The sequence below is a fragment of the Sminthopsis crassicaudata genome, chromosome 3 (genome assembly GCF_048593235.1).
Source record: "Sminthopsis crassicaudata isolate SCR6 chromosome 3, ASM4859323v1, whole genome shotgun sequence".
NCBI lineage: Eukaryota > Metazoa > Chordata > Mammalia > Dasyuromorphia > Dasyuridae > Sminthopsis > Sminthopsis crassicaudata.
The window spans coordinates 592,161,015-592,183,149 of NC_133619.1; positions in this window are offsets into that span (position 1 = coordinate 592,161,015).

The following is a 22,135-nucleotide window of genomic DNA, read 5'->3' on the forward strand; positions in this document are numbered from 1 at the left end:
CTGGATGACCAAAGAGAATGTCATGGAGGGAAGTCTTGCTCAATGTTGGACTAGAAAAATGTTAAATCTTTTCCGACTGTGAGATGCTATAATTCTTTAATCCTACATCTATTTCTCCATCACCTCCTTTGATACTTATGGTAGAGAGTACACATATTATTATCTCCAATCTAAAGATGAAGAAACCTCAGCTTCAGAGGCAAGCCACTTGCCAAGAGTTTCTAAAGGTCAGAGCCATGACTGGAAAGCATATCATAGATTCACACAATTTAGATCCAAGAGTGACAACACTCCCATTTAAAAGTGAAGAAAATGAGACCCAGAGAAATTAAGCCACAAAAGAAGCTAATGGAAGGGCAAAGCATCCAACCAACCCAGGTGCTCTAACTCCAAATGTTATGCTAAAGTCATCCCGTACTTACAGGAAGAACCAGGAAAGCTTGCCAGAGGAGGTGCTATTTGGAGGTGGGTTCTAAAGGATGGCTAGGAATTGAGGAGGGATTCCAGAGGGGAAAAAGAGAGAGAAAGGAGAGCCCTTGTGTATTCAGCAGTGAGGAAAGAGTCCAGTAAAGTCATAACACAAATTTCATAAAAGGGGTTAATACGAGGTCCAGTTGGGACAATGTGAAGGCTCCGGGATGCCAAATTGAGGAACTGGAGCTTAACCTTGGAAGGAACGGGGAGCTACTGAAAATCTCCAAAGCAAAGGAAGCGGCGTGAGCACATCTATGCACAAGCGGATTATTACGCAGCGCGGGCCGGATCGCAGAGTCTCTCTTTGCTAAGCGAGGTCTGCCCAGCCACTTGACCGAAAGCTCCCCCTGCCATCCCTGTTGTCGGATCCACGGGGCCAGCCGCGCGCACAGCTCCCCGATGACTGTTGAACTTATAAAAAATGTGTCATGTTGAATTGTGAAGATGAAGTATAACACACTGTGATCTGCTCAGCTCCCTAATGCCCTGAGAATATTCTGTTCACTGTACAGTTCTCACACACTCATTTCTGGGAGGCATGCTGTTTCTTGTATATGTCAGCCGGAACGACAGGAGCCCCGTTCAAAGACAGATGATGCACCTCCCGCCGAGCGAGCAAACAGACACTCAACAAGCCTTGACTTTCACTGCTAACAGGCATGGACACGGAGCTGTGCCCTCCCTGGCTCTGAGCCTCTGATGGAAGGGATGGGGGAGCCGAGGCCGGCGGCCCGCACCGACAGGCCCGACTCCGCAGTCCCCCGGCCCGGTCACCAGGCCGCTCACGATGGCTGCCTCCGCTGGCCCCTCGTTTTTCAACTCATTTTCACATGAACCATGAAACATGAGCCCGGGAAGAATTGTAAATATGCAGAAAGAAAACCTTACCAATATTTAGCGGGCTCCCATCACCTGTTGGCACCCACAGCATTTGGTGGTAAATAAGAATAAAACTCATTTCAATAGCGTTTTATGTTTTACAGTGCAGTTTCCTCTTGGTGGCTCTAGGAGCCCATAAGCAGCCCCCGAGTTACAGTTGGAGAGACTAAGGATCAGAGAAAGAAAATTATGTTGCCAAGGTCACACAGCTAATAAAGGATCATGCTGGACCCCAAATCTCCTGGATTAACAGAATCTGAGCTGGGCCACATCTGCCCTAGGCAGCCTCAGACAAGACCCTTTTTCTTTCCAGGGTTCCCTCTTTCACAAAATGAAGAGTTAGAACTAAACAATCTGGAGGTTCCTTCCCCCTCAGAGCTCAGAGGTAAGGTCTCTCCTGCCCTTGGGCATTCTATAATTCTGGGATCCTATCCCCAAGTCCAAGGCTCTTTCTACCAGCATTTGCCCCATGTGGATTCTGAGGATTCCATTCTATGTTCAATAAGAGCTTTGGGGCAGCTGGATGGCGCAGTGGATAGAGCACCAGCCCTGAAGTCAGGAAGACTCATCTTAAATTCAAAAGTGACTTCAGACACTTACTAGCTGTGTGACCCTGGCAAAGACGCTACGCTGGTTTGCCATTTCCCTCTCCAGCTCATTTGACAGATGGGGAAACTGAGGCAAACAGAGTTAAATGATACTTTACTGAGTAGACCATGTTTTTTAAGTGACATTTATTCTTGTTTGCCTCAGTTTCCCCATCTGTCAAATGAGCTGGAGAGGGAAATGGCAAACCAGTATAGCATCTTTGCCAGGACAATCCCAAATGAGGTCATGAAGAATCAGACAAGATTTGAAGTGACTCAACAATAACAACAACAAATAAAGTTCCTATGATCCAGATAAATGGATAAATAAAGGTATAGAGGGTTGGTACAACTTGCCAAAGATGAAGTGCCCTAGTACTAGACCTTCTGTCTCCAAATCCAGGAGTCATCCTCACCACCACCAAATAATGCATATGGAAGCACTCTCTGCAAGGAAGTTATTTGTCGTCAAAATTGGAATTACAGACTCTCTCCTTCCTCTGATGGGGCCGGCTCTACTTGGCTACCCAAGCAGGACTGGGTTCTAGCCCCAGAACTGCCACCATCTGCCACTGCCTAAGGGTTTCAATGATTTTCAAATGAAACATGAGTCTAGAAAGCATTATAAATGTGCGGCCAGAAAAAGGATCAAGAGGTACCATTATCCTCCGGGAGCGCCTCACGTGGCATCTGAATCAGTGAATTGGGACCTAGAGAAAGATGAGGAATTTCATGACCAATGAGGGGAATTGGTCTTGCTCAATTATTCATATTTCTTACACGGTTTTGTTTTTTTTCCATCTTCCCTGGAAGAGAGGGGAGAAAGAAAATAAATGTTTACATAAAAAATTGAATTTCATTTTAAAATTTAGAAAAAGGAAAAGAAAATAAAAAGTTGACTTCTCCATCAGAGCACTGGTGAATTTCATGGAATCCCGGAAGCTTTGTTTGGGGTTTGTTTGATTTTTTTCTCATAATATGGCATTATTCTTTACTATGAGGAATCACCATACTCTTTGGGTAAAATAAAGAGATTTCTGAGAGTCACAGAGGAATATATACTAATAAGTTTAAATTTCACATAACTCCCACCTCCCTAAAGTAGTATGCCTTATATCTCTGTCTGTAAGAACCACTAGTAAAATATTAGAAATCATTTCATCTAATCCTTCCATTCTACAGAGGAAGAAAGTAGGGGCCAGAGAGGGCCATGTCCCTTGTTCAGTTCACAGCAGAACACTTTAAAAAGGATCCCAGAAGTTGAAGAAAGCACCAGGAGAAAAGCATGCAGGAGATGAAGGGGCTTCAATAATTGGATGCAGTAGCCAAATATGTTTAGACTGGAAAAAACAAGCATTGGGTAGGAGGAGGAAGGATAGCTGTCTTCCAGGATTTGAACAGGTACTCTGAGAAGTAGAGATTAGGTTGGTTCTACTTGGCTCTTCAGGGCAGATTTAAGAACAGTATTTATAAACTGCAGCCACTAACACTATACCTGACACAGTAGATAGAGCTCCAGGGTAGGTGTCAGGAAAATTCATCTTTCTGAGGTCAAATCTGGCCTCAAAAACTTACTATGTACGTGACTCTGGGCAAGTCTCCAACCCTGTTTTCCTCAGTTTCCTCATCTGCAAAATAAACTGAAGAAGGAAATGGAATAGTTAACCACTCTAATATTTTTTACTAAGAAAACCCCAAAAAGAGATCACAAAGTCTCAGATGTGACTGAAGTGACTGACCAACAATAACCATAATATATATTGAACAATGGCAAAATAGTTTGTGGTACATTAATGCAATAGGATATTATTATGATATAAGAAAGTGAGTATAAGGAATACCGAAAAGAATGAGCTGATGCAAAGTGAAATAATCAGAGCCAAGAAAACAATATACACAATGTAAATGAAAAGAACATCACCACAAAACAATCAATGTAAATTTGAAAAATTACAAAGAACGAGTTTGCTCCACAAGAAAAAAAATATATATATATATATTTTTTTTAAAGAGCCTTAGAATGGTGAGAGCTTGTAAGGAAGATCTGAAATAAGATGTTGGCCTTGAGAATGGAAAGAAGAGTATGCTGTGGAAATAGAATCAATGGGATTTGTATATAACAGAGACAAAGATGACTCCAAAGTTGGAACTGAGAGAGCCAACAGAAATCAGAAAAGTTGGATGGAATGGGATGGTAGAGAAGAAGGTGATGAGTTCAGCTTTGGACTTGAGTTTGAGGTGGAAAATGTCCATCACACAATGGGAGATGGTGAGATTGGGACTAGAAACATAGATTTGGAATCAATAGCATAGATGTGATGGTGGAACTCTTGGGAGAAGCAGAGATCACTAAAGTAGAGAAAAGGAAAAAAAAAGCTGTGCACAGAATGTTGGGCAGATCCCATTATATTCCTCCTCATAACCTGCCACCACATAACCTTGCTCTGAGTGACAGTATGGTGCAGTGGATAGAAGGCTGTCCCTAAGAGGCAAGCAAATCTGATTTGAGTCTCCCCTCTGACATACACTGGCTGTGAGACTGGCCAGTTCACTAAAACTCTGAGTATCCCAGATGTTGTCTAAGAATTGTACAGCAGATGTTGAGCTGAGTTTCTTGATGGAAGAAGTTACTTTACTGGGATTCTACTGTACTAGTGAAATCATAGGTATGGTTTGGTGGGATTTTAAAATTTTTTATCCATTTGTCCTTTTTCTGAGCTGATGAGGCAATTGGGGTTAAGTGACTCACCAAAGATCACACAGCTAGTAAGCATCTGATGCTAAATTTGAACTGAGGAACTCCTGACTTTATCTATTAATTAATTGCCATTTATTTGTCCTTGATTTCATTTACCTCATGCCTAATTCAAGAAGAAAGTTAGAGTATTATCCCCATTTTTGTAGAGAAGGAAAACACAAGTTCACTGAGTGGAAGTGACTGACCTAAGATCACATCAACCAGATAAGAGAGAGAGATGTATTGAGGCTATCCTCCCATAATGAAGTTAATAATAGGGGCAGGTAGGTGGCTCAATGGATAGAGCACCAGCCTTGAATTCAGGAGGACCTGAGTTCAAATATGATCTCAGACACTTAACACTTCCTAGCTGGGTGACCCTGAGCAAGTCACTTAACCCCAGCCTCAGAAATAATAATAATAATAATAATAATAATAATAATAATAATAATAATAATAATAATAATAATAATAATAATAGTTTTCATTTATATAGCACCTACTATGTTCCAGGCATTGCACTAAGTGCTTTACAAATATTATTTCATTTTATCTTCACAATAACCTGAATAGGTAGGTGCTAATCTCATCTTCATTTTACACTCAAGGAAACTGAGATTAAGTGATTTGTCATCTAGCTACTAAGAGTCTGAGGCTGGATTTGAACTCAGATCCTCCTGACTCCACTATGTCATCATACAGTAATTAAACGACAAAATCAGAACTTGAACTCAAGCATCTGATAGAAACCCAAGAATCTTTGTGCTGTTCCCCACTATTTTTCCATCATTGTCCTAAAAGTGGGACAATGACTTTTGCATTCATTTTCTTTACCTGTGCTTTCAGAGCAGGACAGGAATATTTGATCCAAAAAGCCTCCCTTATAACTCATTCAGCTTCAGACCAAATAAATGTACCCTAGTCTCTGAATAGCTGGAGGAAAAAATGTGATATAAGAATCAAGAGCTTCCTTTGGGCTGAGTCCTACGTTAGGTGCTGGAAATAAATATAAGAGAATATTGTTGTACAGTTGGAAATGATGACAACAAGGATTTCAGAAAAATTTGGGAAGATCTATGTAAACTAATGCAGAGCTAAATATGTAGAACCAAGAGAACAAGATACAGATTAGCTGTACAATGGTCTAAATAAAAAGATCACTCAAAGGAAGATGAATTTTGCATAACTGAGAAAAACAGCAAAAGTCCTGGAGGATAGATCACAAAGAATATCTCCTCTTCCTCCTCCTGACAGAGAAGCAGAAATCAAACAATGACATAATGTGTTATCCATTGTCAATCAAGGTCACTATGTGGAGAGTTTTTGCTTAATTGTTTTTCTTTGCCACTAGAAATGGTTTACTTTGGAGGAGGGTGAAATTTTAAAAGATTCTTAGGGGAACAAGAGAGGCACTGTAAAACAGTACACTGGACACTTGGATTTGGAATTGAAAAGACCAAGGTTCAACTCCCAACTTTGATATTTTCTGTGCATGTGACCCTGGGTGAGGGAGTTTTGCTCTCTGCCTCAGTTTCCCCTTTTGTAAAATGAGAGAACTGGCTTTCTAAAGTCCCTCTCAGCTCTAAAATTTTAATCCTCTGACAAATGACATCAGTGAAATACATTTTTCGAAATGCACACACACACACACACACACACACACACACACACGCTTGCTCAAAAGTAAAGGGCAGAGGTGGAGAACACTCATTGCTCCCCAAGACAAAAGAGGCCAGTCCGGGGCCTTTGAAAGAAAGGTAAGGGCCACACAGTCTGTTCCTCATGTTCTTGCTCCTCACACAGGTAACCTGTTTAAGTATTGGGAGGCAAGCCCAAGCAGAAAGGAACATATTTGCAGAATGAGCTCATAGGATCCCAGAATGAAGCCGCCCAACAGCTCAGCTTCCCCTCAGCTCATCCAGAAAGCAGCCTTCTGAGAACTCTGTTCCTCCTCTTTATCATTCATTAACATCTCTGATATATTGTGTTTCCTCTGGATAATTTTGCCCTTCAAGTTTCTTCCCCCTAGAAGTCTTCCTGTCCAACCCATGTCTCTCCCACAGGGCTCTATTTCAGCAGCTGAAAGAATCATCCAAGAGTGTTTTGGCCTGCAGACCTGGGCAGAAAATTCAGAAAGCTACAGCAAGCACATTGTAGTCAGTACAATGGGATGGAAATTTCCCTGCCTTTGCAGTCAGAGGGCTGGGTCCAGATTCCAGATCTGCTACTCACTCATCCTTCGGTCTACTGTGAGCCCTTGAGGGCAGACTCCAACCAAGCCTTTCCCTCTGTCTCCTGCCCAGTGACTTCCAGGTGCAAAATTCACTGATCTTTCTACCACATTTAGAACTCAGAACACATTATTGCTGTTGTTGTTTTTAAGGGAACGGGGACTAGATCTATGATTCATTTGCAAAAGGAACTCCCAGGTGAGGAGCTTGCTTCTACCAATGCAGGTCTCTATAATTTACAACTTTAGAAGCAATTAGATGATGCAATAGAGAGTCACTCTAGGACTGAAATATGGTCTCAGACTCTTACTGGCTGAGTGACCCGGACCAGATCACTCTACTGAAAAATGATTCAACTAAAAACTGAGAATAAGAATAGCACCTCCCTCCCAGGTTTACTGTGAGGATCAAATGAGATAATTTTTGTAAAGTGCTTGGTACATAATAAGCACTATATAAATGGTAGCTATTATTATCATTATCTTGAGAGTCATCTAAGAGCTCAGATTTATCTAACATCACCTAGCCAGTACGTTTTAATTTATTTTTTAATTTTTTTCCCAGTTACATGTAGAAACAATATATTTTTTACTATACATGTACATTCATTTTTTTAAAAACATATTTCTTGTGAATCATGTTGGGAGAGAAAAATCAGAATAAAAGGGGAAAACCACAAGAGGAAAAAAAAACATAAGAAAAAGAGGAAAAATGTGAATATAGTATGTGTTGATATACCTTCAGTCTCCATAATTCTCTCTATGTTTTTAAATGGTGCTTTCCATACAAAGTTTGTTGAGATTGCCTTGGATCACCATTCCACAGAGAAGAAGCAAGTCCATCATATTTGACTATCACATAATCTTGCTGTTGCTGTGTAAGATGTTTTCCTGGTTATGCTTGTTTCTCTCAGCATTAGTTCAGGCCTTTCTAAATTTTTATTTTTTTAGAACATATTTTATAGAACAATAATATTCCATTACTTTCACATATCATAACTTATTCAATATTTTTGCGCATGTGGGTCCTTTTCCCTCTCTTATGATTTTTCTGGGATACAGACCCAGTAGTGGTACTGCTGGATCAAAGCACAGTTTTATAGCCCTTTGGGTATAGTTCCAAATTGATCTCCAGAATGGTTGGATCAGTTCACAACTCCACCAACAATGTATCAGTGTCCCAGTTTTCCCACATCTCCTCCATCTTTATCTTTTCCTGTAACCTTAGTCAATCTGAGAGGTGTAAAGTGATACCTCCGAGTTGTTTTAATTTACATTTCTCTAATCAATAATGATTTAGAGCATTTTTTCATACCAGCCAGTATGTTTTAGAGGCAGTATTTGAACTCAAGTCCTGCTGGCTTTGAGGCTAATTATGCATTCTGCCAGGATGCTGCTGTGTCCTTTTTATAATTGCTGTCATTACAAATCAATCAAAAAGATGAGAATAAAAAACCAATAACAACAATAATGATCATGTTCCCAAAGATGCTGCTGCTGAACCTGTAGAAGACAGCTTTGCATCCCGATCCTTGATATCAAATAAGTATTTTGTCCATATACATAAAATGTTCCCAAACATTAGAAAATGAAAGAGCAGTGAATTTTCCCTGAGCCATTTCTATCTGAACTTCACTAAATGTAAAATGAGAATAATAATAATAATAATTTGATATTTATAGAATACTCTAAAGCTTGTGACAAAATTTATGTATTTGGTCCTCATGACAATCTTATGAGGTGAGTACTATTATTATTCCCTTTTACAGATTAAAAATAGAGGGTCAGAAAGTTCTAATGACTTGAGCAGAGACATATTGTCAGAGTCTGAGATGAAACTTCTTGACTCCAAGCCCAGGAATCCTTCAGCTGCCCCACACAGAATGGAAGCTTTCAGTGACTATGAGTTTGATCAAAGTATTGGAGTGCCCTGAACAAGGTTTGTAGGTTGTTTATGATATCTTCCAATATTAAGTCCAAGGAGAATTAGAATGAATGAACAAGTGAGTGAATTAATTCATGAAAAAACATTTACTAAGTATTCACTATGTATTATGCAGACATATTTTTCCCTAAAAATTGTCCTTAACAAATTTATATTCTAATAGAGACAAAAAAAAAAAAACACTCAAAAGGAAATGGTGACCTGGAAAGAGTTTTAGAATAGCTGGACTGACTCTAACTTGTACCTGTAACACTTTCTGGGAGAAATGCTTTATACCTCAAAGTGAAAGAATATGCTTCCCTCTCCCTTCCCCAAGGCAAGTGTGCACAGGGACAAATGGAGTTTCTATGGAGTCTCATGGGTAACAGGTCTAGAGAGCCCATGCCTGCACAAACCAAAGCTCAGGAGTGTTCATACTTAAGAGCCTCCCATTAAGCAGCCATCCCCACCCCCCATCTGCCCATCCTCTGGTCCCCAAGCTGATGACCTAGCCATGCTAACACTCACGTGCCTCCCACAAGCTGCTATCTTTAATAGACTGGGGACCATCCCTTTCCACTGGCCTGTTCAGGGAGGTAAGATCACTTCAAAACCAATCCAAGGAAGACTTTGAGTTGAATGTCTCTCACATTTGACCCTCGGAAATTTCTGCAATACCTTTCAAGTGTCAATCTGTGCACCCAGCCTGAATTACATAACCTTCAACTTTAAAGGGTCCTGGCACACACACAAAAAAAGGTCAGAAACAGACTACGGTACTTTTGGGAAGAGATTGCTTCGATTCATATAAATTAGAGATGGAAAATGTTATGCAAGGGACACTGTCGGGAAAGAGGTTCCATTTAAATAGAATGGCCTGCTCTGGATTCCGAAGACTACCTCAGAACAGATCATTAAAAACAAGTCAATTAGGAAGGATGTTTAAAACTGATTTAATTTGCATTGTTTATGTAGCAATAATAGCTTCCATTTGTATAGGGAAAAACTGGAATGGGGGCTGCAGTCAAGTAGGGATAACTGATGGACTGACTGGCTGGCCACTCTGTTGGTCCATATATTGTCAAGACAGTTAGAGAGAGGCCCCAACATGGTGGGCAACATCCCTGGGGAATTTAAGAAGGACAAAGACAAAAGTCTCCCTAGATGGATTTCAATCTGCATTGTCCCAAGGACTTCCTACATTTGCATCAAAGGGTGATGTCTATGGAGTATTTTATGATTACTCCATAGGATGAAAGAATTAGGTAGAATTAAAGAATTAATTGTAGAAGAGATAGTAAAAGCCAATGACTCCAATCCTTCCATTTTACAATTAAGGAAACTGAGACAGGAAAGGTAATTCCCCCAAAGTCATCTAAGTATAGTCGTGTCAGAGATAACCTTTGACTGGCTTTCTTTCCATGGTGATATGGCCTTCTTTTCACAATTAATTTAGCCTAATGATGATGACAATTTGTTGTCTACGTGTGTGCGGTTTCATCAGAACAAGGAGCTCCCCAGTATAGAAATCCCCTCTGCCAGATTTGCAGATGTTCTGTAGCTTCTAGTCTTAGGAGGCTGCCTGGATCATAGAAGGATGAGAATCTCTAGAATTCTACAGTCAGAACAAGTCAGAGGCAAGACTGAAACACAAGTCAGCCTAATGCTGGTCCTAGCTCTTATGCTATTCCATGATTGTTTATGTAATTCATGTCTCTAGAATACTTTCAAAGTCCTTTGCAAATATTGTCTCATGTCAATCTGCTGATATTCAACACCACCTTGGGAGTTGAGTGGTGGATGCTATTTTTATTCCCATTTTACAGATGAAAAAATTGCCCTTCAGTTTTCCATTCCTCTCAAGCCATTATTTGTATCTTTCTTTTGTCTTTTTACTGCAGAATCACTGGAAAGAGTCATTTACACTCATTGCTCTTACCTCACTTCCCAATAACTCTTCCACTTTCTACAAGCTGTCTTCCAACTCCACTACTCTGGTGAAACTGCTCTCTCCAAGGTGATCCCTGATCTCTCTGTGTGTGTGTGTGTGTGTGTGTGTGTGTGTGTGTGTGTGTGTGTGTGTGTGTGTTTCTGTCTATCTCTTTGTCTTCTCTATCTCTCTGTCTGTCCTTCTGTCTCTCTCCTCTCTCCTTCCCTGTCCCTCTGTTTCTCTCTTTGTCTCTCTCTCTGTCCCTCTCTCTGTTTCTATCTCTGTCTCTCCACCAGGGATTGGGAGACACAATGCTGCCTTACATCTTGTGCTTTGAACAATTTTGCTGGCAGGGAGGTGCATGAGAAATATTGCCCTTGATATTTTCAAAGAATTTTGGATGGTAAAGCAATGCTGTATGTTGAAAAGAGCCTTAGGATGGGATCTGAGACCTGAATTTTAGTCACTACTCTGCTTCCAACATATTGTGACTTTGCCTAAGCCACTTACTTCCCTACACTTCAATTTCCTGATCTATAAAAATGAGGGGGATGAACCAAATGATTTATCTGGAAGTCAGAATCCAGTGATTCTCATGAAAAGGACCTGGGATCTTGGAATCGGGAGACCTGAGACTTGAGAAGCAGTTTCACTAACTGCTGTGTGATCTTCAACATAGCACACTCCATTTCTGAGCCTCTGTTTCTATAAATCAGCTATAAAACTCCTTGAACACCTCCTTCTTAGAGATTTTGTGAGAATTCAACAAGAAACAATGTGATCTATCCCTAGAAGGGACTCAGTAACTATTCACTGATTTGTCAAATGAGAGAACAGTAACATACCAGCTAGCGTTATGTGAACTAATGAGTTAAATGCATAGTTGTTAAAAGTGATTTCCACAGGTTCTTTTCCCATGTGCTACGGAGACCTGCAGAAAAATTAGCCATTTAGCTCAGGAAAAATGCCCAGGGAAAATGTACTGTTTTAATTCTCTTTATAATCATAAATCAGGCTTTGTCTCTAGTCCCCAGAGGGTTGGGGGTGCAGCAGAATGAGGGGAGACAGAGAATTGGCAGAGCCCTGAACCTCGGCTGGCACTCGATAAATATTACCCCACGCCAGGCTGATGAGATAATCCACAAGAGCTGATGGATGCAGGATTCTGGGCAGAGCCCAAGCCAAGATCAGGGCATTCTGGTGGCTAATTGAATATTGAGTTTGGGAAGTGTTTGAGAAGTGGTGCTTCCATCAATTTCTCCCTTCTGACAGTTTTAGGAATTGCAGTGAGGAGAGTTAGTCAGGCTTGGGTTATAAAGGATACAATGCAGTTTTCCAACATGGAAAACTATTGTTTTTACTCTATTTTATTTTTTATTATATTCTATTGTAAGGCAAGAGGGGAGGATGAGACTTGTGTCCCAACTCTGTTACAAGATGTTAAATGAATTGTGAATATATCATCTCACCTAAAAAGTGACCTCGGTGAGGTAAGGGCCAAATCATTTGCATTTCTGAATCCTCTGATGGGGAGAGGAGGTGGGAGTGTCAAGTCGATAGACATGTATTAAGTACCTACTATGTTCCAAGCACTGTACTAAGTATTGAAAATACAAATACTGGCAAAATACAGTCTCTGCTTTAAAGAGACTCACAATCTAGCAGAAGGAAGATTCCCAGTGCATTTAGTAGGCACTTAATAAATGTATGTTAAGTGAATTAATTGATAAACTGGATCTTATCCAAAGAATCAGGAAACTATGACATGCAAAAATTGGTTGATGAAACTGGACATTGTTTAATTCAACTCAATTTAACAAGCATCTATTTGGGGGGAGGGCATTTTTTCTATTTATTTTTAGTTCTATGTTTATCTTTAGTCCTTCCTTCCATCCTCTTCCCCTCCCATTGAGAAGGCAAGAAATAGAGTATCCATTATATATATGAAGTCATGCAAAACAAATTTCCACATTAGCCATGTTTTAAAAAAAGGCAAAGAAAATAAATGTTTCAATCTCTCTCTGAGATCCTTATTAACAAGCATTTATTATGCTCCTATTATGTTCCAGGAAAGAAGCAGCATGGTATAATAGATAGTAAGGCCGCTTAAGAGTTAAGAGGAAAGAGAAGCAGATTTTCTTTCAAAAGTAGGAAAAAACTTCTTTAGAGCTGAATTGTCCAGGAAGAGAATGGGAAAACAGAAGCAGAGCTTTCCAAGCAGAGGCTAGATGATTGGGTATGTTGTAAAGGAAATTCCCATTCAAAGTGAGGAGCTGGACTTGGAAATCTCTTCAACCCTAAGATTTCAGAGATTCAATGAATAAATCAATGTAGTCAAAACTGAGTTATCAGGGTAACACTAGTATGAACATGTAGTCTAGAAGGAGCATGGCATTGGGGAGAAAATGATGGACTTGGAGGCAGAAGACCTGGGTATCCATTCTAGAATTACAGGATCAAAGGTTTAGAGTTAAAAGGCTTTTGGAGGCCATTGAGTCCAACCTTTTTCATTATACAAATGAAAAAGCAAAAGCACAAACAAAGGTTAAGTGACTTACCCAGAATCTCACAGCTAGGAACTGTCTGAGGTGGGATTTGAATCCAGATCTTCCTGACTTCAAGTCCAGAGTCTCATTCACTTATTATATTTAAAAATTTCAAAACTGAAAAGCACCTCAGAGACCATATCGTCTAACCCATCCTTTAAAAAATCACCTCTTCAAAATTCCTGATGAGAGTTGTCCAATCTTTGCTAAAAATGATCTTATATGAGGGAGAATCCACTACCCATTTCACTATGTAACTGTCAAGGAAGATTTTCCTTATTTACTTTTTTACAACTTCCCATCCATTGCTCCTGGTCCAGCCTTCTATGGCCACAGAGTACAAGTTTAATCCCTAATTTAATCAGCCTTTCAAATGCTTGAAAACATCTATTTTATCCTCTCCGAGTCTTCTCACCTCCTGTACTATCATTCCCAATACTTCTATTAGTAGCATATGTGATAGAGAGAAGGGGCTTATGTAGACATGAAAGCTGTATACCAATTAGGCAATTAGGAACTCCATAAGAAAGAGAGAGACTCAAGAGGAAACCATCACTGCCAGCTGGGAGAGTCTCACCCTTCTCTGAACTTGCTTGAGCAATTAATTGTAGAGATAATTCATTAGAAAAGCAACCACATTCTGCCCTGGGGCATCTCTCCAGTCTTGGTCTTGAACTTTTACTTAAATCTTTCACTGTGATTTCATTTGTCACTGTGAGGGTCTTCTCTGGTTCCTCCAACTTGACTGTAAGCACCTGAAGAAAGGGACCTGAGGAGAGAACAAGGTTATCAGTCTCTGCTTTTCTTTTTATTCCTGGGGCTTAGCAGGAAGCCTGGCACATAGTAGGCCACATTAATAAATGCTAATTGACTGGCTGATTAAGGTACTGAAGATGTGATTGCTGGCTTCCATCAGAGACAAGGCACTGTCATAGAAGGATTAGACTTGTTCCCTATTGCACCAGAGGTCCAATGGAGACATAAAGGGAGACAGATTCCACTCAGATATGAGGAAATACTTCCTACATCATAATAAACTATCTAAGTGAGGAAGGAACTCCCTGTCACTGGAGGCATTAAGCAGAAGTCAAATAGCAATAATCAAATAAGAGAATATTTGTAAAGTACATAGTATAGTTCTTGCACATAGTAGGTGCTTTGTAAAAGCTCATTCCCTTCCCTTTTCCTACCCCATCAGGCAAGCTGAAGGATAGGAATGAGAAGAAAATATAAAATATTCCATAATTCAGTGACGATCTTTACATTGCCCCCAGTACCAAACATGGAAGAAGGGGCCTTTATACCTATATAGCACCTTGTTTGGATGTGGAATTTAATTGGAATATTTAGAGAATTAACAGTGAAGAGAGCCTCAATGCATATCTGCACGTGTTCTTCAATTTATGGTTTCCAGATAGAGCCACTAAGAAGACAGATAATTGTCCAATTTCACAATTATTCTCCATTAAAGGTATAACCTAAAGCCAGGTCCTCCTGCCTCTGCTGTCTACTAACCTCGTGCTACTTGTAAAGCATTTTCCTTGTAAAGATACTTACATAGCATTGAGCCATTAACTACAGAGGGAAGGTACAGCTGTGCCTCTGAGGAGCTCACCTCCTCAGGTGGTAAAGAAACAGGTAAAACATTCAGAGGACATGTGAAGGCACATTGATGACCAACCACCTGCAATGGCTCCCCATTACCTACCAAAGAAAAAGGGGAACTCCCAAGCCCAGGATTTAAAGCTTGATACCCACCTACTTTTCCAGTCTGGTCTCCATCTAGGCTCCTTCCTCACATGGGCCAATCAGCTCAGATTTTTGTCCATTCCTGATTATCATTATGTTATCTTCTGTGTACCCTTGCTGGCCATTCACGACTGTCTGAATATACTCCCTGCTTGTCTTCTTCTGTAATAATAAGTAGAAGTTGTACTGCACTTTAAGATTGGCAAAATGCTTTTTTTACATGTTATCTTAATTGATAATAATAACTAGCATTTCTACAGCATTTTAGGGTTTATAAAACACTTTATAAACATTATCTCATTGAGTCTTCCCCATAAATCTAGGAGGTAACTTTTATTATTATCCTCATTTTACAAATCAGGAATCTGACTCAGCTAGAGGTTAAGTGACTTTTTCAGGGTCAAGACACCTTATAAACATTATCTCATTGGATCTTCCCCATAAAGGTAACTTTTATTGTTATCCTTACTTTATAAATCAGGAATCTGAGTCAGGTAGAGGTTGTGACTTTTTCAGGGTCGAAACATCTTACAAACATTATCTCATTGGATCTTTCCCATAAATTTAGGAGGTAACTTTTATTTTGCAAATCAGAAATCTGAGTCAGGTAGAGAATGACTTAAGTGACTTTTTCAAGGTCACCTAGCTAATAAGTATCTGAGGTCAGATTTGAATCCAGATCTTTCTAAGTCTAAGTTCTGTATGCTAACCTTGCAAGTGAATTATTTTGCAAGTCAAGACATCATCCTCCTAATGTCATTGCTCCTGTTCAATAATGAAGGACAAACAATAATTCTATGGATTGTCCCACCTAGCTACCCCTCCTATCCTTCAGGATGCTATTTAGTTGCTGTGTCCAGCTAGGAGAAATCTCTTAGTCTCTCCTGCCTTCTTCTTTGGCCTTTCCTACACACACACACACACACACACACACACACACACACACACACACACATCACTCTATCTTCTTTCTGGAATACACTTTTTCCTCATCTCTGAGAAGATGCTATTATTATCCCATTCTACAGATGAAGAAACTAAAATGAGGAGAAAATAATTGTTCAACAGCTAGTTAGTATATAAGAAACGATTCAAACTCAGGTTTTCCTGATTCCAGGTCCAGCATCCTTACTCGCTGTGCTATCTACCAGCTCTGACATCTTTAAAATTCTGTGATACTCTATGTTTCCCCCTTGACTCCTGAGCACAATGCTGAATTATGTAGCTGTTAGGAAGGCCAATGGAAGGCATGTGCACTTCTAACAGGTGTTCTAAGGAGGAGGAAGGGTGTGTGAGCTAAAACTGAACCCAGACCCTCTAATGCCAAATCCTATGTTTCTTGCATCCCATAAATAGTGCCTGGAACATAGTAGGGCCTTAATCAATCTTGTTTATTCCTTTTCCACCAGTCAAGGTTCAAGTATTCCAAACAATTTTCTCAGCACACATGTAAACCTTCCTCAGAAAACTTCTCAGACAAGGCAAGAAAGAAGCCAGCATCTACACAGAAGCATGTGTCCACAAACAAATAGTTATTTATTCCAGGAAGCTACAGAATAGTGGAAGAGCCCGAATTCTAAAGTTAAAGGTCTTATTTTCAAGTTTTGGTTCTACCAGGTATAATTATATGAGTCTGAGCAAGTTGTTTCTCTGAGTCTCCATTTCATCATTTGAAAAATGGGGACAATTAATACTTTCCCTACAATACTTCGCAGAAGTGTTATGAGGAAACTGATTTGTAAGGACCCTAGGGAAATGCAACTGTTAAATATTCCTATACATTTAATCTTTAGAGGAAAGGATACTATAATAATGATATTACCATATGTTGGCACTATGCTAAGGGCTGGGACTATAAAGAATAGCAAAAAAAAAAAAAAAAAAAAAAAAAAAAGGAATGGCTAGCAAAACAAATGTAACCTCTCTTTCATAAGACAGTCTTTTGTTTTATAATAACAGCTTTTTATTTTCAAAATATATGCAAAGATAGTTTTCAACATTCACCCCTGCAAAAACCTTTTTTCTCTTCCCCACACCCCCCCACTGGACAGCAAGTAATCCAATATATATTATACATGTATAATTCTTTTATACTTATTTCCACAATTATCATGCTGCAAATTATATCAAAAAGGGAAAAATGAGAAAGAAAACAAAAAGCAAGCAAACAGTAATGAAAAAAGGTGAAAACACTATCTTGTGATCCACATTCATTTCTCACAGTCCTCTCTCTGGGTGTAGATGGCTCTCTCCATCACAAGATCTTTGGATCAGGCCTGAATCACTTCACTGTTGAAAAGAGCCATATCTGGGGCAGCTGGGTGGTGCAGTGGATAGAGCACCAGCCTTGAATTCAGGAGGACCCAAGTTCAAATCTGGTCTCAGACACTTAACACTTCCTAGCTGTGTGACCCTGGGCAAGTCATTTAACCCCAGCCTAAAAAAAAGAGCCACATCCATCAGAATTGATCATTGTATGATATTGTTATTACCATGTTCTTCTGGTTGTGCTCATTTCACTCAGCATCAGTTCATGTAAGTCTCTCCAGTCTTTTCTGAAACCAACCTGCTCATCATTTTCTTATAGAACAATAATATTCCATACCATTCAAATACAATAACTTATTCAGCCATTCTCCAATTAATGGACATCCACTCAGTTTCCAGTTTCTGGCCACTACAAAGAGGGCTGCCACAAACATTTTTGCACATGTGGGTCTTTTTTCCCTCCTTTATGATCTCTTTAGGATACAAACCCAGTAGAAACACTGTTGGATCAAAGAGTAAACTCAGTTTGATAGTTTTGGGGGCATAATTATAAATTGCTTTCCATAATTATTGAATAAGTTCACAGTTCCACCAACAATGTATTAATGTCCCAGTTTTCCCATATCCCCTCCAACATTTATCATCATCTTTCCAAGCTACAAAAGTCTTTTAAATACTTATAACAGCTATTAAAATGGTTACTGACATTGGCAATCCAGAAAGGCCTCTTGGAGGAGGATGTATTGAAGTTGGGCTTAAATAGATGGAGAAAGAGAGGACAAGCAAAGGGACATACTCCACGCCCAAGGAGAATATGAAACCTAGAACCTTGGAGTTCCTCACTAGCTATCTAGATGAGCAAAAGGCTAGATGAGAACCAAGGTAGGAGCTGGCCACCCCTTCTCCTAAAAACACACAGGGATGGCACCTACAATTTGTGTTATTATAAATTCTTGGGGTTTTTTATTTGTTTGCACAAACTCTCCAGGGATATAGATAGCTGAATGAGGGTCCAACATTTGTTATTTCTAATATAGTTTTTCAAAATCCTGATAACTGAAAAATTTGACAATGTCTAGTACGTCCCAACCATTCCCCTGCTCCTCCCCTCCCCCCCAACCCACATTGCTCATTATCAAGTATATTGCAAGTGCTTATATCATTTTAGGGGAATAAAGATAAGAAAACATTATAAGCAGGAAACATGACCTGGACTTTAAAAGATGGACATCATATGCGGGAAAACATTATAAGTAGGATCAATATAAGCAGGGGTTCACTGTATTTTAAATAGGACGATTTAAGTGGGCTTTTACTCATAGTCCAGAAGGACAATCTTTCTTTAAATTTTGCTGAAGCAATGAGGAAGGGGGGCAGGGACAGAATGAGTAACTCATCACCTATAAACTATATCTGGGGGTCCTAAATGAGAAAAAAATTAAAATGCATTTTTCCAGAAAGCTAAGCTAATCTCAAGGAACAGCAATTAAGGGGTGACATTTTCTTTGTCTAAAATGAAGCTGTCCTCCCTCTATCTGGTCATTTGTTTGGGTTTGATGTCTTTTGATGCAAGGATATGGGGTGAGATTCAGATTATTATTTGGAGTGAAAACTCTTTTGGAAGGTCTTGAGTAGGGGGGGGTGCTCTTTGGTTCTGACTGGAGCCCCAGAGACTAAGGCTAATGAAGTATGTATCTTATAGCTTTTCTAGTCCAGAGATTCTTAACCTGAAGAACAACTTCAAGTCTGTGCTCGAGCTCTACTGGCTTAGGAGAGCCTGTTGGTTAAATTTTCTGGTGTGAACATTTATACCGCAAAAACAGCAAAAGCTACAAATCAGTGCTAGGTTTTATTGTTTTGTTGATTTCCACACTTAGGAAAATGATGAAAAATATTTAATAATGCCAACTAAACTTAAAGTGGGTTGTGGGTAATTTTTGTCAGAGAGCCAATTGTTAAACATAAACAAAAAATTGTTAAGCACATCTTCTTGTGTATGTGTGTGTGTGTGTGTGTGTGTGTGTTTTCATCTTTGGATAACACAAATTCAAAATAGCATTTCTTTTGTAGTTTTAATGGGTTTAATTGTATACATTTAAATGTATTCTGGAGAATGGATCCACAAGTTGCCAGAGAGGTCCATCACACACACAATCAAGAATTCCTAAACTTCTAATCCAAATCCACCTTTCATTGGAAAATCGAGACCCATAAAGAAGGGAAAAGATTAGGGTTTTACTATTATATTGTAAGAAAATAAATTGTTGATTCTGCTCTATCTAATAATCATCATTATAGTTTCCTATCTTGCTTAATAAATGTGGTTGGATCAGATTGGTAATATTTCTGTAGGACTTCTCAGCTACAAAGACCTTTCTCATCCTTTATCTTATTTGATCCTTAAAAAAACTGTGAAAGTAGCAAGACAAGATTCACAGGATCGTAATCTTTAGAATTAAAAGGGACTTTCAAGGTCAGGAGGTCTAGCTCAGCACCGGATAAGGATTCTCCCAAAGTCATACAACAAACAAGATCTAGGAACTGTCACTTTGAGTCCAATTTTCTTAACTGGGTGGAACAGAGATAGATAGTTGGACTTAGAGCAGAAAGATCTAAGTTCAGATCCTGCTTCAGATATTTACTAGCTGTGTGACTCTGGGCAAAAGACTTAATCTCTCTCAACTCCAGTTTCTGTAAAATGAAAATGATAATAACAGCATCTACCTTGTTGTGAGGATCAAATGAGACAACAGCTGTAAAGTTCTTTGTGAATCACAAAACATATAAAAGTTAGCTATTGTCATCATTATTAAAACAGTAGGAATCTGTAATTGACAAGAAACTGTTCCTATGATTTTATAATCCAAATAATTATAGGATTTTAGGATATGTAGCTGGAAGCAGTCTTCAGGGTTAATAATAATAACAATAATGACTAGCACTTATTTAGTACTTACTATGTGCTAGTTACTTTCTAAGTGCTTTTATGAAAGTTATCTCAATTGATTCTCAAGATAACTCTTGAAGATAAGTGGAGTTATTATATTCCATTACAATTGAGGAACCTGAGGCAAACAGAAGTAAAGTGATTTGTTCAAGTTCACACAACTCATGTCTAAAGCTGGATTTGAGCTCAGGACTTCCTGACTCTAAGTCATTGCTCTAACCACTACATCACAGATAGCCCAACTTCCTCATAGGACAAATGGAAAAGCTTACTTAAGATCACACAAATAGCAAGGGACAAAGCCAGTACTGAGTTCTTGCAAGTCCAATTCACAGGATTTCAATCACAAAATACAGGGTTTTTCCCCTCCACCACCTAGTGAGATTCAATTATTTTGAATGATCATCCCAAAGGTACTCTCAGAGAAACTTACCTCCTGGCTATTCTTTAAATAAGACCATCTCTCCCCAACTTGGGACATTTTCATTGGCTGTTTCCCTCCATAGAATGCTCTCCCTCCTCATTTCCACTTTCTGGCTTCCTTCAAGTCTCTGCTAAGGTCCCACTTTCTTCAACAAGCCTTTTCTGGTGCCACTTGATATTAGTGCCTTCCCTCTACTGATTATTTCCAAACTACCCTGAATATATCCTGTTGGCACACAATTATTTGTATGTTTTTTCCCCCATTTTGACTTTGAGTATCTTGAGAACAGGAACGATTTTACTTTTCTTTGTAACCCCATTGTTTACTACAAAACCTGGCATATAGCAGATACTTAATAAATATTTGTTGACTGTTTCTGAGAAGGGAAAATAAGACTTCAAAGCTTCAGTTTTAGGAAGGAAGGAAGGAAGGAAGGAAGGAAGGAAGGAAGGAAGGAAGGAAGGAAGGAAGGAAGGAAGGAAGGAAGGAAGGAAGGAAGGAAGGAAGGAAGGAAGGAAGGAAGGAAGGAAGGAAGGAAAAGAAGTATTGATTTATATTAAGCACTTCCTAATGCCAGGAACTACACTAAAATCTGGAGGCAGAAATTCAAGTAAGCAATAAAGTCTCTGCCCTCAAAAAATTATATTTTAGTGGGGGGAAAGACATTTAAAAGGGACTAAAAGAGAGTAGAGTAGGGGAGTGAGCATGGTAGCAAGACATGGAAATGGCCTAGGCATGAGGTGGAGCTCTGGATCCAAAATAAATCAAAAGGTCAAAAGTCGTGACCAGGATAGAGTCCAAGGTTCCATTGGAAAAGAGAGAAAGTGTCCAACATGAAGGGCTAGTCAATAGTCTCAACAGAGAGGTCAAAAACAGTGATGAAGAAAGGTCATTGGCTTTAGCAGTTAAAAGATCTTGAAGAGAGCAATTGCAGTTGCTGATGAAATTGAGGCAATAATTACTTTTCAGAATTTGATTGTGAAAGGGAGAAGAGATATAGGATGACCACTTGAGGGAAGGGAAAAGTCAAATAAGAGTTTATGAAGGGTAGTGAAGAGTTGAGGTTGGACTTACATACTTTTATCAAGTGTAAGGAAAAAGACTGCTTAAGGGAAAACTGAAAACGAAAGGAATAGGGGGAGCAATTAAGGAAACAAGATTTTAGAGTTGACAGGAGCTGATGAGAATCTAGAATTCAAGAAGGATTGAACTTAGCAAGGAAAAAGAACTACTTTCTCAAAAACTATCATAGGAAGAGAGAACAAGGAATGAAAAAGAGGGATTTTGAAGTGGAGAGAGAGAAAAGAGAGTTCATGATGGATAGGTTCTATTTTCTCAGGAAAGTAATAGAAATCCTCTGCTAAAAGGCATGGAAAAGGAGAATGGAGAGATCTGAAGAGAGAGAAAGCCACAACCATGAGTATGAAAGCAAATAAATCA